This window comes from Cherax quadricarinatus, chromosome 1 (genome assembly GCF_038502225.1).
Source record: "Cherax quadricarinatus isolate ZL_2023a chromosome 1, ASM3850222v1, whole genome shotgun sequence".
NCBI lineage: Eukaryota > Metazoa > Arthropoda > Malacostraca > Decapoda > Parastacidae > Cherax > Cherax quadricarinatus.
Genome location: NC_091292.1, coordinates 50,400,638 through 50,426,857, shown reverse-complemented (window position 1 = coordinate 50,426,857; position 26,220 = coordinate 50,400,638). Strand labels below are relative to the sequence as shown.

General features: G+C 43.5%; 1 protein-coding gene and 1 non-coding gene across 2 annotated transcripts in view; both read left to right on the top strand.

The window, feature by feature from the left end:
* The window catches only part of LOC128685469 (uncharacterized), a 257,978-nt gene that overhangs the window by 78,615 nt on the left and 153,143 nt on the right, over window positions 1–26,220 (top strand). The window lies entirely within an intron of this gene.
* Window positions 6,873–6,977, top strand: LOC128690991 (U6 spliceosomal RNA). Its single transcript, XR_008407389.1, has one exon. It is a non-coding gene; the product is annotated as a U6 spliceosomal RNA (small nuclear RNA).

The following is a 26,220-nucleotide window of genomic DNA, read 5'->3' as shown; positions in this document are numbered from 1 at the left end:
AGCAAAGAATATACATCTGTATTTAGATTGCTGGACCCACTTTTGTTTGCTGATTTCAAGGTCAGGAAGTGTGTAACAGAACTTCGTGACACAACTGTTTGCAAAATTAGCTGCTGGGGACATGACGGGTGTTTTGGTGCCCAGCACCATGCTAAATATTTAGCATAACTGTTCAGTCACGCAACAACTCTCAAGGAGCGTGCATAAAGTTTACCACAAAGCCTTGTTGCATGGTATATTCTTTGCTGAATTGGCTTCGTACATTGATCCCTTTAAGGACTCGATGGAAGCCAGGCCTGTCATCAAAATGGGAGACTTAAAGAACCATTACCTATCCAAACTATCTTAGCTTAGTGAGAATGAAGTGCCACTTTATACTGTTAATCTGAAGAATCGGATACCTGCTAAAATTCTTGACATCAAATATTACACCGAAGGCAGAAATGTTCGATTTGCATATAGCCAAGATTTTGGAGTAGCTCTACAACAAGTATACAATGAAGCCTATGATTCTGATGCACTAACTTTAGCAGAAGTATCCAGAATCTTTCGACGAAATGTCTTGCATCGAATGCCTGCGATAATTTTAAGATTTATTACCGACTATCACCTTGCATCGATCTCGCAACATTAGTATGATACCGAGCCCAGTATTAAAGATCAGTCTGCTCAGCATCATTCTATATCTTGTGCAAAGAAAACTATTTCTACTCTACAACATGAGGTTGTGCATCACTTAGGAGCCCTTGGAATTTCCGCTGACATAGCCAGCAAAGTTTGTGCCATGTATGATAATGGAGGAGAGGTATCCTAGGCTTGCAAGACAGTCCTCAGTGGCTGTAGTAAAAAATATCGACCATAATCAGAGTTCCAAGACAAAAAAGAATTCATTTTATGGCACAAGCATATCATTAATACAGCACATCAATGGAAAATAAGCAGTACGTGCCATTTTAGTGATTTCTGAGAATTTCCAAGATTAAAATTATTCAGGCATTTACAGAGAACACAAATATCACCAGTAGCCATGGCAAAACCTAATCCTACTGTTCTTTAATTAAAAAGTCAGTGAGGAGAATGCCGAGCTCTTTCATTTGCTGGCACTTGCTTGAAGATAACAGTGGAATTGAGCAGTGCTCTCAGACACGCTTGGTACTGCATGTGTTAGATTCAGCACATAGGAAATATGAGAAAATTATTGTAAGAACATGACAGATAGTGATGCTAATTCTGTCCAGACTGCACACATCCCAGCGAAATGGCTTGCATCTCATTTGAAGTTGGGAGGCACCACAGATACTTTCCAGCACATGTTATTGCAGTTTCTTTGGCCAGTAAAAAGTGTTTCCTGCCTTCAGTGAGAGTGATAGGAACGCATTCTTTGCGGAAAAGGAGAAGAGATAGAATGGAGTATCTGCGTTATATTTCCAGGTGTATGTGCCATACTGGTTTTGGCAGGTACCTCGCCAAGTATCAGAAACAATGGTTTTGGCGTGCTGGAAAAATATGTTCTCGTGATGGGGAGAGCGTGTGGATTGTCGAAAGACAATCGATCTCCAGCTTTGGAAGAATTTCTTCACAAGCAGTGCTCAAAATACCTGGACTAAGAGCAGCTTACCATGGAGAGTTCGTGTCTGGGGGCAAGTTCACCAAAAAGAACCAATGCTATAAAGTCCAGCTGACTGGAGACTGAACTAAAGTAACGGATCACAGAAGCCAAATTGACTATCATTAACCGAGTTCAAGGCGTATGCTGTGAACCGATACTTCGCAAATACCCAAAACGGGTGGATTGGTCTTTGCAAATGCAACGAGACCATCCTTAAGTGTATTGCTCTGTTCATGTGAAGGCAAATGTTGCAAAGAGTGATATCGGTGAAAAGTTACTTCTTGCCTTGACTTTGTAATTGTATTATATACAGTGTATATAAAAAAAAACCTTAGCATTCACCTATATAGCCTTACTCGTACTTTCTTTGATTTGTATTTGGTATTAGGAATGAGTGCGTTTAATAGTCAATGTGAATATCAATATTCCTTATTGTAGTAGTTTCATTTAAAGTTGAATGAGGTGGCATTACGAAATTGTTTGATCTCTTGAGTGTAAACAATTTCAAAAAAAAAAAAAAAAAAAAAAAAAAAAAAATCCAATGACCAGATGTCCTCGTAAACTTAATACAATAAACCGCTAAACAGGCGGCTAATACAGGGTTTAAAAAAGTTGTTTGATCACCAACAAAGATTAAATTAAACATTATAAGAAAATAAACACATTTCAACAAACTGTATATACAGCCATCACCACTATTGTATTCTTCCCCAATACCTGGAGTTACCTGGAGAGAGTTCCGGGGGTCAACGCCCCCGCGGCCCGGTCTGAGACCAGGCCTCCTGGTGGATCAGAGCCTGATCAACCAGGCTGTTGCTGCTGGCTGCACGCAAACCAACATACGAGCCACAGCCCGGCTGATCCGGAACTGACTTTAGGTGCTTGTCCAGTGCCAGCTTGAAGACTGCCAGGGGTCTGTTGGTAATCCCCCTTATGTGTGCTGGGAGGCAGTTGAACAGTCTCGGGCCCCTGACACTTATTGTATGGTCTCTTAACGTGCTAGTGACACCCCTGCTTTTCATTGGGGGGATGGTGCATCGTCTGCCAAGTCTTTTGCTTTCGTAGTGGGTGATTTTCGTGTGCAAGTTCGGTACTAGTCCCTCTAGGATTTTCCAGGTGTATATAATCATGTATCTCTCCCTCCTGCGTTCCAGGGAATACAGGTTTAGGAACCTCAAGCGCTCCCAATAATTGAGGTGTTTTATCTCCGTTATGCGCACCGTGAAAGTTCTCTGTACATTTTCTAGGTCGGCAATTTCACCTGCCTTGAAAGGTGCTGTTAGTGTGCAGCAATATTCCAGCCTAGATAGAACAAGTGACCTGAAGAGTGTCATCATGGGCTTGGCCTCCCTAGTTTTGAAGGTTCTCATTATCCATCCTGTCATTTTTCTAGCAGATGCGATTGATACAGTGTTATGGTCCTTGAAGGTGAGATCCTCCGACATGATCACTCCCAGGTCTTTGACGTTGGTGTTTCGCTCTATTTTGTGGCCAGAATTTGTTTTGTACTCTGATGAAGATTTAATTTCCTCATGTTTACCATATCTGAGTAATTGAAATTTCTCATCGTTGAACTTCATATTGTTTTCTGCAGCCCACTGAAAGATTTGGTTGATGTCTGCCTGGAGCTTTGCAGTGTCTGCAATGGAAGACACTGTCATGCAGATTCGGGTGTTATCTGCAAAGGAAGACACGGTGCTGTGGCTGACATCCTTGTCTATGTCGGATATAAGGATGAGGAACAAGATGGGAGCGAGTACTGTGCCTTGTGGAACAGAGCTTTTCACCGTAGCTGCCTCGGACTTTACTCTGTTGACGACTACTCTGTGTTCTGTTAGTGAGGAAATTATAGATCCATCGACCGACTTTTCCTGTTATTCCTTAAGCACGCATTTTGTGCGCTATTACGCCATGGTCACACTTGTCGAAGGCTTTTGCAAAGTCTGTATATATTACATCTGCATTCTTTTTGTCTTCTAGTGCATTTAGGACCTTGTCGTAGTGGTCCAATAGTTGAGACAGACAGGAGCGACCTGTTCTAAACCCATGTTGCCCTGGGTTGTGTAACTGATGGGTTTCTAGATGCGTGGTGATCTTGCTTCTTAGGACCCTTTCAAAGATTTTTATGATATGGGATGTTAGTGCTATTGGTCTGTAGTTCTTTGCTGTTGCTTTACTGCCCCCTTTGTGGAGTGGGGCTATGTCTGTTGTTTTTAGTAACTGTGGGACGACCCCCGTGTCCATGCTCCCTCTCCATAGGATGGAAAAGGCTCGTGATAGGGGCTTCTTGCAGTTCTTGATGAACACAGAGTTCCATGAGTCTGGCCCTGGGGCAGAGTGCATGGGCATGTCATTTATCGCCTGTTCGAAGTCATTTGGCGTCAGGATAACATCGGATAGGCTTGTGTTAATCAAATTTTGTGGCTCTCTCATAAAAAATTCATTTTGATCTTCGACTCTCAGTCTGGTTAGCGGCTTGCTAAAAACTGAGTCATATTGGGACTTGAGTAGCTCACTCATTTCCTTGTTGTCATCTGTGTAGGACCCATCTTGTTTAAGTAGGGGCCCAATACTGGACGTTGTTCTCGATTTTGATTTGGCATAGGAGAAGAAATACTTTGGGTTTCTTTCGATTTCATTTATGGCTTTTAGTTCTTCCCGCGATTCCTGACTCCTAAAGGATTCTTTTAGCTTAAGTTCGATGCTTGCTATTTCTCTGACCAGTGTCTCCCTACGCATTTCAGATATATTGACCTCTTTTAGCCGCTCTGTTATTCTTTTCCGTCGCCTGTAAAGGGAGCGCCTGTCTCTTTCTGTTTTACATCTACTCCTCCTTTTTCTTAGAGGAATAAGCCTTGTGCATACATAGTGCTACCGAGTTAATCTGTTCTAGGCATAAGTTGGGGTCTGTGTTGCTTAGTATATCTTCCCAGCTTATATCGGTTAGGACTTGGTTTACTTGGTCCCACTTTATGTTTTTGTTATTGAAGTTGAATTTGGTGAATGCTCCCTCGTGACTAATCTCATTATGTCGGTCTGGGGCTCCGCGCATACATGACTGAACCTCAATTATGTTGTGATCTGAGTATATTGTTTTTGATATGGTGATATTTCTTATCAGATCATCATTGTTAGTGAAGATGAGGTCTAGTGTATTCTCCAGTCTAGTAGGCTCTATTATTTGCTGGTTTAAATTGAATTTTGTGCAGAGATTTAAAAGCTCGCGGGAGTGTGAGTTTTCATCAGAGCTGCCTCCTGGTGTTATTACTGCAACAATATTATTTGCTATATTCCTCCATTTTAGGTGCCTTAAGTTGAAATCCCCCAGGAGCAAGATGTTGGGTGCAGGAGCTGGAAGGTTTTCCAGACAGTGGTCAATTTTTAACAGCTGTTCCTGGAATTGCTGGGATGTTGCATCCGGAGGCTTGTAGACTATCACAATGACTAGGTTTTGGTTCTCGACCTTTACTGCTAAAACTTCCACTACATCATTTGAGGCATTTAGCAGTTCTGTGCAAACAAGTGACTCTGCAATGTACAGGCCAACCCCCCCCTTTTGCCTGTTCACTCTGTCACATCTGTATAGGTTGTAACCTGGGATCCATATTTCGTTGTCCAAGTGATCCTTTATGTGGGTCTCAGTGAAAGCCGCGAACATTGCCTTTGCCTCTGCAAGCAGTCCACGGATGAAAGGTATTTTGTTGTTTGTTGCTGGCTTTAGACCCTGTATATTTGCAAAGAAGAATGTTATCGGACTGGTTGTATTGTTGGTACTGGGGGGGGATTTTTTTTCCGGCATTAGTATCTGTATCTGTTGGTTTGGAGTGGAGGCCATCGACTGTGGTTCCACTCCAGGAATGACTGGATTTGGTGTACGATTTCTGCCATTTCCTGCCAGTTTTTTTTCCTTCCTGGCACTAAAAAACCTCTCCCTCTTGAGTGGCTGTGGCTACCCAGGTTTTCCCATGGCCTGGATGTTTTGTATCTTTTTGTCCCCTTTAGATGGTATGCCTGGCAATTTAAGTTATAGCACAGTCTTTCCTGTACTGAAGAGGTACACAGTTCAGGGTGAAAAAGCTTACAGGAAGGGAGTTTGCATTTTCCTGTTGTCATATGGGCATGGCATTTCCTAGGGTGGTCATAGTTGCACGTCCCATCTGTTTTTCCAGATTTCCCATGCCAGCAGATACCGAGTGCATAGTAACACCAAGAAATTCAAACCTTTATACACCAACATAACCTTAACGGATGTCTAAAGTACGTCAGCCTGTTGCTGATAGGTAATAATGGGTGAGACAAAACCAGTAAACTAATAGCGCGTATGTTAGAGAAAATCTCTCGTGTTGTCCTGACTTGGCCTTAGGCACCCACGCCTGCATGCAAACACCATTATCCTACCCTACCCTACCATACCCTACACAATGTCAATAACAGGGCAAGCTCACTTTATGGCCCCTTGTACCCTAAAATAAACGCCATTCATTACCATAGGAGCAGTTGACACCTTTTCCCAAACAAACTTTACCGCTGCCTGTGTCCTGTGGCTCGGTTGACAACATTTTCGCCTCAATACCTGCTGTCCCTGTTCACATAGCAGTAAGTAGGCACCTGGGTGGTAGTAGACTTGTGCGAAGCATCCTGGGGGAACAAAATTGAAGGAACCCAAAAGAAATGACAGTCCTGGATGACGCACTGACTTTATTGGGTTATCCTGGGTGGCTAACCCTCCAGGTTAAAATACATCCTCTCTACCAAAGGTGCAAAAGAAAACACACAATGCATAGGTGACTTCACATAATAAACATTCTCTACCAGTAAAAGTGCGAAAGAATTGACAAGCACACACAGTATTACATAGTAAAAGATAATCACACACCTCTGAGAAAAGTGGTAGATCATAGGAGGGAAAAGTATCGTACTCAAAAAAAAAAAAAACAAAAAAAAAAAAAAAAAAAAAAGGGGGGGGGGGGGGGGGTAATCGCAAAAAAATAATTATTTGGTGGAGTTGCTGCTATAAGAAAAACACTGAAGTCATCGCTGATAACCCTCACGCTGGGTCTCTGAGGCGTTCACCTAAGCTGTAACTCGTAGGAGCCTTCTATTGTTGATTCAAGAAAAATATTGGTGGGTCTTAGAGAAGAAAAAATCACCCAAAAACCCAGGATCACTATTCATGACCTAAATCCACGAGGGGCCAAGTTCCCGTTAAATTGTAACACCTAAAACATTTGGTCCAGTAGCCCATAGGGCACCAACAGAAAACACTGGCTTCGACAGTACATAAACAAAAGTTGGAACGATACAGAGAAGATTAGCATGGCCCATGCGCATGGCTGACACTAAAAATCGGGAAACGTTCCACATTTTTATGGCGCCCCGTGGCCTGGTGGCTAAAGCTCTCGCTTCACACGGCAAGCATCCGGGTTCGATTCCCGGCGAAGGTAGAAATATTGGGCGTGTTTCTTTACAGAGCCCGAAATGCTCTGCATAACAAGCGGCTTTCTATATAGTAACATATCATTAGTGTCAGCTTGGCCTGTATACCTTGTACATGTACCTGTAGAAACAGATATTATTACTCAGGTGAGGAATTCCAACCAATTGCTAGGGAAAGGTTAACATACTTTACCTAGGCAAGTAAAACTGACATGACTGCCATCAGAAAACACCCCCAAGGAAACGATACCCCAATCACTAGCTCAACTCTTCTATCCTCTAGGTGGACCTAGTCGCCGTCGACTCGCCCACTGCATACCACTACAAAGCAAAACCACATCAATGATTTATGCTCTTATGTGCATTATTTTTGTACGGGATATTGTATCAGCGACCACATTCTCAATTCTTTCAAAATAACGAATTGCCAAATTAAGAAGTTAGAGGTACAAAGCCCATCTAGTGATGCTTTGGTTGTGGCTCCTCATTAGGTGAAGAATTTGCAAAGGACTGTGGTTACAATGTACAGTGATAGGATGAGACCTTTAGGCTTGTACAAATAAGTGCTGTTCACCAAACGCCAAAGAATTTCCTGTGGCATAAATTTTTTGCAGTTTACGCTTAGAGAAGTTGTTAGGAACAGTTCTTGTACTTCCTGCAACAACACAGACACGAGTAGCACTGGTATCTCCTTGCGAGAACTATAAAACATGTGTAAATTGGCATTCTTCTACAACAGAACTCTAGTAAACAAAGTTTGTAAATTTGCAAAAAAAAAAAAAAAAAAAAAAAAAACTTGACACTTCATATTCCAAACAAATCTCAAGTACAGAACGAGCCAATTGGGGTAAACAAACACTTTGGATCATGGTAATCTGATGTCCCAAATTTTGCTTATCCTACTGCATCAATGACATCCTAAGAGGAAACCAGTCAGCGTTAGTTATTCAGTAAATTTATTTTGCGGCAGTCGGTGCACTGAGTGTGCCATCTGGTTTGGGACCCATTAAATAAGGCGATGTCCACTGACTTGCTGGGTAGTCAAAATATTTTGGAGGGAAAAAAAGTGCCTCTTCATACACCATTTATATACCAGTTCATCCTACAAAAGGCCGGTTGAATTGTCTAAACTTCCCTATCATATACCTCTAGGGATTCAAACTGCTCACGCTAAGGATATCACAAATAATAACAAAGTTCCACGGAGACTGAACCAACCCTTACCTCCGTAAGGCCTAACATACATATTCCAAGGTCTTGTAAAATCTTAGTATTTGCTAAATGCACATCTGCCATTACAACCACATCACTGTCTTCCACAAGTTCACTTATCACTGTAACATTAACCACACCAGCATTCTGATTGCTCAGACGTATGCTGTTGGTGCATAGAAATTTTGTATTTTACCTCAGAGACGTTTTCCACCACCATGTACCGTCCACTATACCTTGTTTTCAAGGCATTCCCAGGAATTGGTTCCGATGTCAATACATCTTCTCCAGCCTCCAGAGTATGTGGCATCAGTATATGGCCAGACGACGTTATCTTGGTCTGGCTAGCGGGCAAGTTCACTTGGTACCATCCACATCATTAGTGCCAGTCTCTGAAACTTAAAAAAAAAAAAAAAAAAAAAAATGCTCTGGTGGCCTGGTGGTTAACGCTCTCGCTTCACACGGTGAGGGCCTGGGTTCGATTCCCAGCCAGAGTAGAAACATTGGACGTGTTTCTTTCAACCTGTTGTCTATGTTCCCCATCAGTAAAATGGGTACCTGGGTGTTAGTCGACTGGTGTGGGTCGCATCCTGGGACACTGACCTAAGGAGGCCTGGTCACAGACCGGGCCGCGGGGGCGTTGACCCCCGGAACTCTCTCCAGATCTCTCCAGGGGAAGTATCACCATCCTCACCCCAGCCAGCGTTTCCCCAAAATGGCAAATGGCCCACTTGGTGGCCACCGATCAGGTCTAAGGCACAACAGCTCAGATTCCAAAATGCTTCCATGCACGGGAATTAAAAGGAGGGGGAATTTTTCATTCATCCCAATCCATTTGGTACTGTGTATAACAAACCAGCAGCATAGTACTGAGAGACTGGTGGAATCAGTCTAACCCCTTCCCTTGACTTTGAGTGATAGGCAGTGGTAAATTTAGTCCTTAATATTAGTCTCCCAAAACTACCTGGAAATATTTAGATGTAAAATTTGACTTGTTGTTCATCTGAATTTCTTTAGGAAAGCCTAAATGAAAAAAAAATTCAAAACCTTCACATATTTTTTTAGAAGGGGTTTGGACTCTGGTAACCTGATAGCAAAATAATTTGTTTATAAACATTGGTTATCCAGCTTTCCCCTTTTAGTTAATACTCAAACGTCTTTCCATAGGGACCTGTGAGAACTTCTTGACCTGACACCCAAATGACTCTGACATGCTCACTTGGTAGCATGCCTCAGTTTTTCAGTTGTACACCTCTCGTTAAGTTTGGTTATCATCGCCTCCGTAACTGATTACCGAATAGCTTTCAGGGTGTCGCCACATCCCTGGGCTTCAACCAGCTGTTGCAAAACAGGAGTAGTCACTCGCGTGCAGTCACCCAGATTCCCACTCAAACTGAGTGCCAGAGGGCCTGTTTACCACTGCCAAGGCTCCTGCAAGCTAGACTCGGGCAACAGACTCACCATGCCCAAATCGTCACCAGATCTAGTAGAAGAATCAAGGGAAGGTGCAGAAGCTTGTGTATTTTTCTACCAAACTTGTGTACTTGGGTCCCTCCAAATTAAACATTCTTTGCTCTCGGTGACCCAAAACATTTCCCAAAAGAAGATCCACAACTTTAAAAAGGAATACTCTGTAATTCACACAAGTACCTCAAGTGTTATGCAAACTCAATTCACAACCTACGAACTGGAGTCCTAAAAGTGTATCCCACAGTACCTTTCAACAAAATGTCCAACCAAATGTATATCTTCCGACACTGGTAATATGCCCTTGCATAACAGTGAAAGTGCCCCATTGGTCCCTTAAAGTCCTAACACCTACCCTACCATTATGCTGTTGCAAGGCTACTGTGGACTTGCTTAAAAAGACATTAATCCTAGGGTCTAAAGTAGGATTTGGAGTAAAACAATTCAAGCTACAACCTGTGTAGCTGGTGTACTTTCCTGAGAGGCCTTTGCCACAGCCGTATACATCACTGCAATACTGCAGCTCATGGCCCATTTTTATTAAAATAGATTTTCCTTGGCTCGGTGAAGAGGCTATTGGTCTGAGGAATTATAACTTTTGGTCTTCTTTCTCAGACCGAATGTGGAAAATTTTTTGATTTTCCGAAACTAGTGCCTAATAGGTGTTTAATGTGTCTATATGGGTCAAAAATGTATTTGAAAATAAGAGTAGAACCAAGAGTTCCCTTTGCGCATGCGCGGATGTGCGGGGGGGAGAGGCGCGGATTGTTTTGAATGTGGTGAAGAAGCTGAGAAAGCATGGAACCACGAAATTGACATTCACGGCGGCCTAAGGATTAATATAGGCCTCATTTCATAATAAGAAGTGTCGTAACTGTTCCTGGTGGAGAGTGAGGGAACGTGATTTACGGGACCATGGTAATAGTGGTAAAAAGTGTGATAAGAGTAGGACGGGGTGGCAGGTGCACGGCCAGGGTGTGTACAGGGGACATACCCGTGTGTTAATCCTTGCTCATCGGCCTCAGATCTTAATGGAGTGACCTCTAATTTGTATAATAGTTATGAGACGTTAAATCGTCTTGTGAATGGTAATGTAATCAGTGATAATAACATTGAGTTAAGAGAATGCGGGATGTGAAATAGAGCGCCTTGCTCCGAGTGAACGTGTGACTCTCGTACCGGGGATAATGGAGATTTATGGAATCACGACTTCTAACCGGGACAAACCGACGGATACCTCGTCCTGCCGGAATGAGAACCGTGTCGGTGTAGCAGGACATCGAAACTGAGATGGTGAATGGAAGAAATAAGGAGTATCAATCACCCACAGTTAAGTAACCCTTCTAGTTATAACAAACCTATGCTGGCCAGTGGTGTTATGTTGTAATTAGATAGGTTATGAGTGATCCAACTACATCAAGTGACCACCAGAGAACATCTGGTAAGTGGTGGGATTATGTATAAATGTTTTCCTTGATGGATGTATCCAGGTGTATCCTACCCCCCTCCCCTTCATTCAGCTAAACTAATATAATCTATACAGTCCACAATTAATTAGTAGCACCGTACTTGTGGGTGCTACCCAATCCATACTGGTCTCGGATAGATATGGATAAGATTGTGAGGTCGAGGGGACCACTTGGTGCGACCAGGGGTGGTTAAGTTTTCTCACATGTGTACACGGGGTGACTACGGTAAACAATATGATTGTCTCCCAATGAGATTACTGGTATGTATATAATGTTGAGGTACATACAGGTAAGCACCCTAGAAAATTTTCCATACCGAACCTAATTCCCCCCAATTCCCCCTTCCCTTTCCTCCTCCTCTCCCCATCCCTCCACTCCCTTTCCTGCTTCTGCCTTTGAGCTTTTTCCATTGGGCTTTGTAGTTCCTAGACCTGAGGAGTTTCGGGTCCATCTCCTTCTGTTGAGGTCCTTGGTGGTAGTGTAGTTTGGCCAGGAATCTGGATCATCTAGAGATACCAATTTCTCTCCGGTCTCCAGGGAGGGCAGAGGCTTCGGGTGACGGGTGTCTCTGGAGGATGCATGTCAGATTCCAGGTGGTGGTAAACGAAGGAGGTATGCTTTGTAGCAGGTTTCCAACCGCCCTCCCTTTTGTCTGCCAAGGCGGCTCGGTAGATGTGAGGTTGCTATCCTGGATTGCTGGTTTACTGGCTTGTAGGGTATGGTACGGGTTCCATGCTGCATGTGCACTACCGCTGTGTCGAGGTTGTTCTCTTGGGCTGCCCCTCCACGCTTCCCCCCCCCTTTTTTTCTTTATTTTCTTTTTTCTCTTTTTTTTCTTAAAAGAAGTGTGACCTAACCATGGAGTCCCAAGTCCATGAACCACCACCACCTGCCACTTTCTGCAGCAGCACCCTCTGACGCCCCTTCCTTGTTACTGGACCATTCTTTGGACCTTTCTACAGCCTCTGTATCTTCTGCAGGTGACAATTTGTCCCACACTCCAGATACATAGGCTCGGTCTCACTTTGACACCTCCGACCTCCACACACCTTTGACTATGCTTCCAGCCTCTCCATATGGTGAGATGGTTTTTGAATCGCTTGCCCACCTCAAAATGGACCACCTCCAGTCCTGTATCTAAACCACCACTACCTTCTTCTGACGACTTTATTACGACTGACTCTCGTTTTATTTACACGAGACATACATGACAATAGTTTCCTTTATGTGCTATGCATCATAGTATACAATGGACGAAGTTTTTCACCCTACAATCAGTATCTTCAGAATATCTTTCTGATCATAGTATCCTACACCATGCTGGTCGTAATATTCAGTTTCGTGCTCTCAACAACAGTGCAGGCATCATCACAGTACAGAATGCTAGCCTAGCTCATGATCTTTCTCCTTACAACCATAGATGACATTCCAGTTACTGCTGGAAAAACATCACTCTGAATTCTTGCAGAGGGATTGTCATTCTACCACATACCCTTGTTCAACGTAATTTCCAGACATATAGTGATGACATTCTAGAACAGCTTGAGCTCCAAGACTTCCAAATTCTTAAAGTAGACACGTATGTACTGCCTACCTGTGAGCACAGACGTTACCCCTGCAATGTAGCTTGCTTAACTTTTGATTGCCGAGAGATTCCGTCTTCAGTTTATATTGCAGGACAACGTTTACAAGTCTGACAGGTGAACTCGACACCACAACAGTGTAGAAATTGCTGGCGGTTTGGCCATCCAGTAAAATATTGCAGGTCCATGGCTGAATGCCCAGTCTGTGGTGCCGATGACAATACAAATACATCTTTTGGCCTACCTCCCTCCTGCCTTAATTGTCATGAAGCTCATCCATCTTATTCTCGTCTTTGCCGGGTTGACTTGAATGAACGTGATATCCATTGTCTCCAAGAGACAGAGGCTTTACTCACACCATGGCAGTCTTTCATCTATGCCTCCAGGGGAAACTTCCCTGTATTTCTTATTCTCAAGTTACTAAGAGACCTCCCCAACCTCTGGGGTCCCAATTCCCACGGTCTCCCCTGCAGTCACACCTTCCACAGTCACCTTTGTGTCTAACTCTTTAGCAATCCTGGACTCCGAGGTCCCTACCTTGTCACCTCCTCCTGTACACCAATTAATTGCCAGAGCTGTGTATCAAGAGTTCCCGAGGCCACTCAAAGCTACGTGGATCGGCATGCCATGTAGATCACTAAGCCACGTGGATCAGCAAGCCACGTGGATCAGCAAGCCATGTGGATCAGCAAACCATGTGGATCAGCATGCCACATAGATCACGACACCACATGGATCCCAATGCCACGTGGGGTGTGGACGAAACCATGGGGCTCTGAGCCACGTGAGTTACCGATGCTGCTGCCCGACTTCATGACATCACGATGTCTGCTGACGTCAGCTCGCGACGTCACGCCTGACATCACATGTCACATCGAGTGGTTCAGTAATTATGTCAGTATTGTTGAGGAGATTGAGAGAAGATATATGTCGTGTGTTAATTCCTCTCGGTCAGTGTTCTCACATGTTAGTGTATGGCTTAGTGTCAATTTTGTGCACAGAAAAGCATCATTTGCTAGTTTAAGCCATGTACTGCATGTACCATGGGTGTGTAAAGTTTTTCGCTTGTCCAGTGTGGTCTGCGGCCAGACCCCTGTGTAGCATTTTGTTGCCTGTCACCCGTTGTGACCAGTGCATTTGACAGCTGATATTAGTCAGCCCTGAGTGTATGAGCCCCTTTGTACAGAAAGCTCTTATGCTCGTCGCTCATAGATGTTCTGCAGAATCGTACCTGCTACGATTCCCATCGAAATTTGTTTCACTTCACCTCCAGACCTTCAGAGTGCAGTTATATGTAGAGAAAAAAGTCTGGGGATGCTTAGACTAACCTCTACTATAACTCCAACTGCCGAGAGAATGACACTCATCAAGCCGCAGTTAGCCCTGTTGGCAGGCATTGTGTCAGCCTTGTGTCACAAGCTCCTGCACAAAGATGATGTCACTTTGACTGCTAGCCCACTCACTGCAGTATGGTGTATGATGTTACGACTCCCAGATGTTTTGCCGAGTCATCTCTGCCACGACTCGCCCCATGCTCACCAGCAGTGACAGCCCAGCGACAGTACCAGTCGAGAAGTGTCCTCCTGAGTCACTTGCCAGAAGTCCTGCCCAGTTGCTGAGTTTTGACGATGCCTCACGATGCCTGGGGCACCAGCATGTCATGCCCCAGGTTGCGTGAAATCTGCAGTGACTCCTATGATGACTGCTTCACTGTTCCAAAGGAGACCGTACCCTGTTACGTCACAGCTCAGCCACAGTGATGTCTCCTGTGTTGCAGTATCTGTCCAGATGCAGGAAGGCGTGCAGTGATGCCCTTCAATGCTCACTGCTTATGACCACGATGTTTAGCACACCCCACGTGTTTTTTTTCTTCCCTCCCTGTAGGAAGTTTTTTTTTTCATGTCCATATGTATATACATTTTTTTTTGTGTTCTGTGCCCTGTTCCTAAGAGTGAGAGAGTGAGAGTGAGAGTGAGAGAGTGAGAGAGTGAGAGTGAGAGAGTGAGAGAGTGAGAGAGTGAGAGAGTGAGAGAGTGAGAGAGTGAGAGAGTGAGTGAGAGTGAGTGAGAGTGAGTGAGAGTGAGTGAGAGTGAGTGAGAGTGAGTGAGAGTGAGTGAGAGTGAGTGAGAGTGAGTGAGAGTGAGTGAGAGTGAGTGAGAGTGAGTGAGAGTGAGTGAGAGTGAGTGAGAGTGAGTGAGAGTGAGTGAGAGTGAGTGAGAGTGAGTGAGAGTGAGTGAGAGTGAGTGAGAGTGAGTGAGAGTGAGTGAGAGTGAGTGAGAGTGAGTGAGAGTGAGTGAGAGTGAGTGAGAGTGAGTGAGAGTGAGTGAGAGTGAGTGAGAGTGAGTGAGAGTGAGTGAGAGTGAGTGAGAGTGAGTGAGAGTGAGTGAGAGTGAGTGAGAGTGAGTGAGAGTGAGTGAGAGTGAGTGAGAGTGAGTGAGAGTGAGTGAGAGTGAGTGAGAGTGAGTGAGAGTGAGTGAGAGTGAGAGAGAGTGAGAGAGAGTGAGAGAGAGTGAGAGAGAGTGAGAGAGAGTGAGAGAGAGTGAGAGTGAGAGAGAGTGAGAGTGAGAGTGAGTGAGAGTGAGAGAGAGTGAGAGAGAGTGAGAGAGAGTGAGAGAGAGTGAGAGAGAGTGAGAGAGAGTGAGAGAGAGTGAGAGAGAGTGAGAGAGAGTGAGAGAGAGAGAGAGAGAGTGAGAGAGAGTGAGAGAGAGTGAGAGAGAGTGAGAGAGAGTGAGAGAGAGTGAGAGAGAGTGAGAGAGAGTGAGAGAGAGTGAGAGTGAGAGAGAGTGAGAGAGAGTGAGAGAGAGTGAGTGAGAGTGAGAGTGAGTGAGAGTGAGTGAGAGTGAGTGAGAGTGAGTGAGAGTGAGTGAGAGTGAGTGAGAGTGAGTGAGAGTGAGTGAGAGTGAGTGAGAGTGAGTGAGAGTGAGTGAGAGTGAGTGAGAGTGAGTGAGAGTGAGAGAGAGTGAGAGAGAGTGAGAGAGAGTGTGAGAGAGAGTGTGAGAGAGAGTGTGAGAGAGAGTGTGAGAGAGAGTGTGAGAGAGAGTGTGAGAGAGAGTGTGAGAGAGAGTGTGAGAGAGAGTGTGAGAGAGAGTGTGAGAGAGTGTGAGAGTGTTTCCCACCAGTATTGTCGCCGAGGTAGGTGGCCAAGCAAATGTAGACAGCCTATGCTGTCTGCCAGCTGAGTTCATATTTTGCACCATGCTGGTGCTGCCACCTATAGGCCTACCACTTTAGCATGCCCACCCCTGCATCTGCCTCACTCAATGGCCTAGAAGCAGACAAGTCTAGTCTCTCTCCCTCGTGGGCATGGCCCTCCTGGGTCATGGGCACAAACACACAAGCCTGTGTACCCACCACAACTTTGCAAATAAAGAAGCCTCCGAAGATGTCTATAATTGAACCCCGCTTTCAGCAACACCAAATAATCTGTTTCATATTACTAGCGTTAAACTACTTGTAGTGAGGCTTTTTTTCGTCCTCCACTGATGAGCTGTTGCACCTCTCTCGACCTCAGTTTTAACTGCAGCATCACATTCTATACCCCAAACCTCGGGCAAGCTTTCTCAGAGGTGCATGCCTTGGTCTCCTGCCTGTGGTCATGCGGTATGTTTGAAATGCGCTGAGTGAGGCAGATATCGGTACAATAGGTCCACAGAGCCTCCTTGATTTTATGCGGACGAGAGCAGCTGTCCACTGTGTCATCCGTGAAGCTAAATGCACTTGTTGGCGGGATTGTTTCTACCATCACTTCGGCTTCCTCTACGAGTGCAGTCTGGAGAACAGCACAGAAAATGTGTGGCAAACACACTCCCGACCCGGCCCCCACCCTTTGGGTTGCCAGTGACGCTATAGCTAGCCCTCTTGATGTTGCCACCGAACCTGATCATCGTCTTGTCCGTATCTCCCAGGGGCTTCATCTCTGCCCCTCGTTTCTTTCCTCCAAATCTACAAGAGAGTTGGACTTTTCTTCTAGCAGAGAAGAGTCTTACAATGTGCTGTTTATGCTTCTAGAATTAGTCAACACTCTATGCTTGCCGATCATCGGCAGCTGGGCCTGATGGCATTCATATCTTCATGCTCTAGCATTTGCATCCGTCAGCCCTTGCAGTCCTCTTACATCTCTTTAATCTTATTTGGTCGCAAGGAGTTCTGCCCCAGCTGTGGAAATCTGCCATTGTACTACCATTCATAAACCAGGTACTTCCAGACTTGATGCCTCCCATTATCGTCCCATTGGTCTTACCACTGCCATTTGCAAGGTGTTGGAGCGTCTGGTAAATAGACGTTTGGTGTGGTATTTAGAGAGACGATAGTCTCTCCAATAGTCAATATGGCTTACGTAAGGGCAGTTCTACTATGGACTCCTTGCTCCTTTTACATACATATGTATGTAATGCCAAGAAGGCATATAACACGACTTGGAGAAATCACATCTTGACCCAGGCTCACTCCTTAGGCCTCCAAGGCAACCTACCATTTCTCCTTAAGAACTTCTTATCCGACAGACATTTCGGGTTAATAATATGCTTTCCCCGGACTTTGTCCAAGCTGATGGTGTCCCCCAGGGATGTGTCCTGAGCATCACACTTTTTCTCCTTGCTATAAACTGTCATCTATTCTTCCATCTAATATTTGGTCATCACTCAATGTTGGTGACTTTGCTATAGCTTGTGCAGGCGCTGACTGTCGCCTCATTGCAGTTTCTCTCCAGCATGCGGTCAACTGTGATTCCAGTTGGGCCACTGCTCATGGATTTAAATTTTCTAATACAAATTACTTTCACTAGACGTTCTATCGTCCCTGATAATCCATTGTACCTGTATGGTTCGCATATCCCAGAACGTGATACTGTCAGGTTTCTTGGCTTTTTGTTTGGCCTTAAGTTATCCTGGAAACCGCACATTACCTCCTTCAAGGCAACTTGTCATAGCCTGCTGAACCTTCTTAAAAAATCATTGCTTATCTTTCATGGGGGGCTGATCGTCGAACTCTACTTCGACTGTATTCTGACCTAATTTTATCGAAACTAGATTATGGCAACCAGATATATTCAGCAGCCTCTACTGCATCTCCTCCTAACCTTGATCCCATCCATCACCACGAATTACGTTTATGCCTCGGTGCTTTTCACTCTTTACCTGTTGAGAGCCTCTGTGCAGAGACGAATATTCCATCCTTGACCGATCGCCGTGATGCTCTTTGCCTAAGCTATTTTGTTCGCTCTCATGACCTTCGCAATCCTTCCATATATAGGATGGTAACAGATGTTAGTAGAAGTTCCTTATTTGTTCGCCGCCCCTGTTTATTCCGTCCCTTTTCTCTTCTACATTTGCTCGTCTCTTCAGCTGCCACTTTTCTATGTTCATATAGCATCTAACTTTTCCCTTCCCCCTTGGAAAGTTTTGACGGTTCGTGTCTGTTCTTCCCCACTGCCATACGCAAAAGCCCAAATACCTATGGTTGCTTCTAGCCCGTTTTTCTTAATCGGTTCCAGTCTCATTCTTACGCCGTTGCAGTGTGCACCGATCGTTCCAAGTCTTCTGACGGTGTCGGATTTGCAGCAGTGTCCAGAGTGTGTCGTATGGTGGCATTTATTAGCCTAGACTAGCATTTTTACAGCTGAATTGTATGCAGTTCTTGTAGCTCTTATCCGTATTCCTAGAATTTCCCCATGATTATAATAATTATCCGCCTGTGTCGCCATTTGTGGTAGTTTCAGACTCCCTTAGTGCTTTGCAGGCTATACGAAAATTTGATTCACCCCATCCCTGGTTCATCGTATCCAACTTTGGTTACACCGTATCTCTAGCAAACACAAAGATAGTTTTTTGCCGGTGCCCCGGTCATATTGACGTACATGGCAATGAATATGCAGACACTGCTGTGCGGTCATCAGTACATGACCTCCCAGTTTCATATAGAGGTGTTCCATTCAGACTATTTTGCTGTGATTTCTGCCCACCTTCGCAACTGTTGACAACAACATTGCCAAGTATAGGTCTTGTCATCGGTGTCGAGATTGGGAGACTACACACCCGTCTTCATATCGGCCACACTCCCGCATATGGGTATCTCATGGAGAGGCGCCTTGTTTCACTCTGCTAGAATTGTCACTTTCCAGTTTCTGTTAGCCGTATTCCGTTGGACTTCCCCCACCATCAACAAGCATGCAGAATTTACTTCCGACGTCGTCACTGCTCTACTGCCTTTCCCTTCTTGCTGATGATCCCTCCTTTAACCCAGACACACTCGTTGACTTTCTGACAGCAATTGATTTACTGCACAGACTTTGATGGTGCTTCTAGTACTCCTCACAGCCCTTTCTACCTCTCCCTCGTGCTACCCTCTACCCCTGCAATATCCCCTACCCTGCTGCACTACTTGACCTAATGATAATCCCTCTCCCTCTTGATGCCCAATACCCCTACACCCTTCCCTGCTGTGCTGTATGACTCTTGTAGGTTTAGTGCTTCTTTATTATAATGCAATAGATTCAGTTATAAACCTTGAAGGTCACCTGCCCATTTAGGGTGGGCTTTGGCCCTTGTCTCTACGTAACTGTACTTGTCTTACCTGTTCCCTGAAGGTCTAAACGTGGAGCTATCGACGTAGCTTTTCCCTGAGAATTTGACTTTAAACTCTGGGAACGAGGTTTCTGGTTGTAAGTAGGTTTAAAACTCTTGGTTGCGAAGTTGGCAAAAATTGACCTTAAACTTATGAAAATATCTTCCTCTACTGGTTTGTGGAAAAAATTATTAGTAGTATATTCTGGGCAGTAACAACTATTTAATTTTTGGTTGGCTAAGATTTTCACCCAGTCTCTCGGCTACTGTGCAGAGAGACTGATTACCTGAGCTAACACTTCCATCTTCTGCCTGTGTCTTTTTATTGTATTGCTGAATAAATTGGTTGGCCAAACTGTTTTCAGGACATGTTTTCTAATTTTATTTCTGGAGAAACTAGGCAGGGAGTCTGTGTGGATTGTCATGTCACGTAGTGTACCATCTCAATCTGTTAATTCATTCCTTCTGCATTCTCCAAATGTTCGTTCATTAATTGGATCAAATGTGGATTTTCTTTTTTTTGTCATTAACACACCGGCCGTTTCCTACCAAGGCATGGTGACCCGAAAGAGAGAAAACTTATATTATTCATTCTATCACTGTTGCCAGAGACATGCCTACACTACAGTACAAAAACTGCAACATTCTTTCAGAATGCAAGCACTGTACTTCCCACCTCAAGAACTCGAGTCCGGCTAACTGGCTTCCCTGAATCCCTTCATAAATGTTAATTTGCTCACATTCCAAAAGCATGGCTTGTTGTAGTGTTTTAGAATCTCAGGTTAAAGTTTTGAAGGAGCAGGCTCTACTACTTCAGAAGGAAAATAGGAGACTGAAGCTTCACCTAAATGTGTTTGAGTGAGTATGAGATAGTTGGTGCTGGTAAGGAGGAAATTCTTACCACGAGTGAGAGTGGCAGCCACTTTAAGTGGCAAGTGGTCCACAGTTCAGGAAGAAGGAAGATAAGGAGGGTTAATAATGAAGATGTAAAGGTAGGAAATCGATTCTCTGTTCTCCAAGACTAGTGTACTTCAGTGGTTAGTGAGGTTAAAGGTACCTCTGACTCCTCTGCTAATCAAGGTAAGAATATTCTGATTGTGGGAGACTCTCAGGTAAGATATATGGACCGTGCTTTTTGTAACAAAGAAAAGTCAGTGTGTGCCTCCCAGGAGCTGGTGTTGGTGACATAGTCAGCAGGTTGGATAATATTATGTCAGGTAATGGGAACAAGCCCATTATCTGTCTTAGTGCTGGTGGAAATGACATTGCGAAGGGCAGGAGACAGGAGCTGCTGGATAAGTACTGGTCAGCCATAGAAGTAGTCAGGTTTAAGGGAGGGATCCCTATCATACGTAGCATCTTGCCTAGAAGGGGAGTGGGGAATGAATGGATGTCTAGGGCAATTGGTGTAAATTGCTGGCTAGACAGGTACTGCAAGGGCCTTGCAATCCCATTCATTGATAACTGGGATAAGTTCTATGGCAAACATATGTATGCAAGGAATGGATTCATCTCTGGGGATGGAGTGGTTGCATTAGCGAATTCGATTGAGGGGGTCATTGATGACTTGTCTAGGACTTTAAACTGATAGATTATAGAGGTACGGGTGTTTGTGGGAAACAGTCAGGCTGCAGTATTATTGTAGGAGACAGCAGATATTACCAGGATTCCTCAGGGATACGTTCAAAAGATATTCAAAATAAAGTTCCTAATAAAGGCAAAGCAACTGATCAACAAACAGAGATAGACGGCAACGAGTGACTAGCTCCCTTAAGGTTTACTATACAATTAGTAGGAGTTTAAGAAATAAGTTAGATGAGCTAAGATTACTCGCAAGTGCATGTAATATATATATTATTGCTATAACTGAAACCTGGTTCGACTTGAAGGATAGAGAAATGACTTCTACATGCAACATAAAGGGTTATAAACTATTTCACACTGATACGGTCAACAGGAAGGGTAGTGGAGTGGTGATGTTTGTCAGAGATAATTTAAATTGTTGTTAGACATGATTAGAAACATCGGACACAGAATCTGTTTGGGTACAGTTTCTCGAGGGGTATGAAAAATTAATTTTGGGTGATATATATAGGCCCCCTAACCTTGATAGGGAGTGCAGTAAGCTGCTATAGGACGAAATTCAAAAGGCGTCTAGATATGAAAATGTTGTGTTAATGGAGGATTTTAACTTTAGACAAATTGATTGGAACAATTTGACAGAAATCTTGAGTTTAGTGACTTTCTTGATACCGTTCAGGATTGCTTTTTAAAACAGTTTGTGACAGAACCAACTAGAGGAAACAATCTGCTTGACTTGGTTCTTACCAACAAAGATTCACTAATTAATAATCTTGAGGTTAATGATGAGCTTGGGAAAAGTGATCACAAATCAGTTAGTTTCAATATATTATGGAATTACCCAGTAAACTGCAATCAAGTCTCTGTCCCAGACTTCTGATTGGCTGATTTCATGGGACTGAAAAATTTCCTGGGTGGTCTAAATTGAGATGATCTGACGATAGGTCAGGTAGCTGGTGTTGGTTGCCAATATGACGTTTTTTTAGAGCATAGTTTTAGCTGCTCAATCAACTTTTGTTCCGAGTAGAGAAATTTGATCTAACAAAAATGATCCCAAAATGGACAAACAATAGATTAAAACATCTCGTTGGTCAAAAGAGAGGCATTTTTAGGCGTATCAAAAGAGGGGATGGGCAGTTAAGAACTCGGTATATTCAATTAGAGAAAAAAAGGAATAAGAAAAGCATAAAGGGATTATGAGGCTAAGGTCGCAAGGGATTCGAAGACTAACAGAAAAGGGTTCTTTCGGGTATACAGAAGTACGATTAGAGACACGATAGGCCCACTTAAGAGTAGCTCAGGTCAGATCACTGACAGTGATAAGGATATTTGTGAAATTTTCAATTCTTACTTCCTCTCAGTTTTTACTCAGGAAGATACTAGCGAAATTCCAGAAATAAATTATGTAGAACAGAACGATAATAAACTATGCACGATTGCAGTAACTAGTGACATGGTCCTCAGACAAATAGAGAAATTAAAACCTAACAAATCCCCAGGCCCTGATGAATTGTTTGCAAGGGTGTTAATGGAATGTAAAGAGAAACTTTGCAAACCTTTGGCTAATCTTTTCAACATATCACTACAAACTGACATAGTGACTGATAAGTGGAAAATGGCAAATGTAATACCTATTTACAATGGAGGTGACATGTCCTTGGCTTCGAACTATAGACCAATAAGCCTTACCTCCATAGTGGGAAAATTTATGGAATCAATAATTGCCGAGGCAATTCATAGCCATCTTGATAGGCATAAATTGATAAATGAATCTCAACACGGTTTTACTAAGGGGCGTTCCTGTCTTACGAATTTACTAACTTTTTTTCACTAAGGTGTTTGAGGAGGTAGATCATGGTAATGAATATATTGTGTATATGGGCTTCAGTAAGGCTGTCGATAGTTCCACAGAGAATTTTGAGGAAGCTTAAGGCACATGGAAGAGGAGAAATTTTTTCCTGGGTATAGGCATGGTTGACAAATAGGCAGCAGAGAGTTTGCATAAATGGGGAGAAATCAGAGTGGAGGCACGTCACGAGCGGTGTTCCACAGGGGTCAATGTTGGGCCCCTTGTTGTTCATAATTTACATAAACGATATAGACGAGGGAATAAATAGCGACATAAGCAAATTTGCTGATGCCACCAAAATAGGCCATCCAATTCATTCTATTGAGGACATAGTGCACTCCAGGATGATTTGAATAGACTGATGCAGTGGTCGGATAAGTGGCAGATGCAGTTTTATATAGACAAATGCAAAGTTCTAAATGTTGGACAGGAAAATAACCATACCACTTATAAACCGAATAGTGTAGATCTCAATACTTCTGATTGCGAAAAGGATTTAGGAGTTCTGGTTAGCAGTAATCTGAAACCAAGACAACAGTGCATAAGTGTTCACAATAAAGCTAACAGAATCCTAGGCTTCATATCAAGAAGTATAAATAATAGAAGTCCTCAGGTTGTTCTTCAACTCTATATATACTTGGTTAGGCCTCATTTAGATTATGCTGCACAGTTATGGTCACCATATTACAGAATGGATATAAATGCACTGGATATAAATGCACATGTATCAGAAATCTTCCCTATGAGGATAGACTGAGGGCCCTGAATCTGCACTCTCTAGAAAGGCGTAGAATTAGGGGGGGATATGATTGAGGTGTATAAATGGAAAACAGGAATAAATAAAGGGGATGTAAATAGCGTGCTGGAAAATATCCAGCCAAGACAGGACTCGCAGCAGTGGTTTCAAGTTGGAAAAGTTCAGATTCAGGAAGGACATAGGAAAGCACTGGTTTGGTAAGAGTTGTGGATGAGTTGAACAAACTCCCGAGTACCGTCATAGAAGCTAAGACGTTGTGTAGTTTTAAAAATAGGTTTGATAAATACATGAGTGGGTGTGGGTGGGTGTGAGTTGGACCTGACTAGCTTGGGCTAATAGGTCTGGTACCGTGCTCCTTCCTTAAATGGAAATGACCTGACTAGGTGGTCATTGTTCTAGGCCGGGGGTGGCATGGACCTGCTTCGCATGGGTCAGTAGTCCTGTTGCAGTGTTCCTTCTATCTTATGTTCTTATGTCAAGTCAAAAACCATTTGCCTCTACTCGGTCCTGTCTAACACGCTCACTCGCACTTGCTGGAAGTCTAAGCCCCTCTCACACGAGGCCTTCTTTACCCCCTCCCTCCAACATTTCCCCAACTTCCTTCCACTACAGAATTATGCACTTTCCAAGTCATTGTATTTCTTTCCATAATTTCTAAATGTCCAAACCTCAACAACCCCCTCCTCAGCCCTCTGGACAGTACTTTTAGGCACCCCACACCACCTAATCTCCAAGCTACGGATTCTCTGCATAATATATCAAACATTGCCCTCAGACACATCTCCACTGCCTCCAGCCTTCTTGTTGCAACATTAACCTACCATGCTTCACACCTATATAAGAGCGTTGGTGCCACTGTACTCTCGTACATTCCCTTTACTTCAATGGATAACGTTCTTTATCTCCACAGACTCCTCGTGCACCACTTACCTTTTCCCCCTCGTCAGTTTTATGATTGACCTCGTCTTTCATGGATCCATCTACTTACAAATCCACTCCCAAATATCTGAATAAATTCAGTTCCTCCATACTCCCTCCAATTTCATATTCAGTCTTCATTACCTATTTTTTTTTATCCTTATCACCTTACTTTTTCCTATGTTCACTTTTTAATTTCCTTCTTTTACATACCCTTCCAAACTTGTCTACCAACCTCTGCAACTTCTCAATCTCCCAAAAGCACAGAGTCATCAGCAAAAAGCATCAGTGACAACTCCCACTTTGTGTTAAATTCTTCATCTTTAAATCCCATTCTCTCTCTCTAAACCATACCCCCGGCCGGGATTGAACCCGCGGTCATAGTCTCAAAACTCTCTCTCTCTCTCTCTCTCTCTCTCTCTCTCTCTCTCTCTCTCTCTCTCTCTCTCTCTCTCTCTCTCTCTCTCTCTCTCTCTCTCTCTCTCTCTCTCTCACTCTCTCTCTCTCTCTCTCTCTCTCTCTCTTTCTCTCTCTCTCTTTTTCTCTTTCTCTTTCTCTTTCTCTCTTTCTCTCTCTCTCTTTCTCTTTCTTTCTCTTTCTCTCTTTCTCTCTTTCTCTTTCTTTCTCTTTCTCTCTTTCTCTTTCTTTCTCTTTCTTTCTCTTTCTCTCTTTCTTTCTCTCTTTCTCTCTTTCTCTCTTTCTCTTTCTCTCTTTCTCTCTTTCTCTTTCTCTCTTTCTCTTTCTCTCTCTTTCTCTTTCTTTCTCTTTCTCTCTTTCTCTCTTTCTCTCTTTCTCTCTTTCTTTCTCTTTCTCTCTTTCTTTCTCTTTCTCTCTTTCTCTTTCTCTCTTTCTCTCTTTCTCTCTTTCTCTCTTTCTCTCTTTCTTTCTCTCTCTTTCTTTCTCTTTCTCTCTTTCTCTCTTTCTCTCTCTCTCTCTTTCTCTCTTTCTCTCTTTCTCTCTTTCTCTCTTTCTCTCTTTCTCTCTTTCTCTCTTTCTCTCTTTCTCTCTTTCTCCCCCTCCTACATACTCTAACTTGAGCCTCGCTATTCTAGTAAAAACTCTGAAACTTCTTACAGTAACCTAACACCTATTCCATACATTTGCAACACCTGCCAAATTGCTTCCCTATCCACCCTATCATATGCCTTTTCCAAATTCATAAATGCAACGAAGACCTCTTTACTCTTATCTAAATACTGTTCACTTGCATGCTTCAATGTAATCACTTAGTCTACACCACCTCTACCCTTTCTGTCTTACTCTTAATTCTTTCAATGATGATTCTTCTATACACCTTACCAGATATACCCAGTAGGCTCATTTCCCTATAATTTTTACACACTATTGTCGCCTTTGCCTTTATACGAAGGAACTATGCATGCTTTGTGCCAGTCCTTAGGTACCTTTCCATCGTTCATACACTTATTAAATAAAAACACTAACAGTTCTAAAGCTATATCACCACTTGCTTTTATCATTTTTGTCTTGATCCCATCAATCCCAGCGGCTTTACCTACTTTCATTCTACCCACAGTGTTACTCGCCTTCCCCACACTCCTATCTGGCTTTTCCTCGTTCCTACAAGATGATGTACATCCCTGGCTGATGCACTAAAACACAGCTTCCCTATCTTCATCAACATTTAGCAGTTCCTTAAAATATTCCGTCGGTCTTCCCGATACCTCAGCTCTCCATCTAACCCTCTTCACTTATTTTTAACTGTCAATTCCATTCGATCCCTAGGCTTTCTCGGCTTATTAATCTCGCTTCAAAACTTTC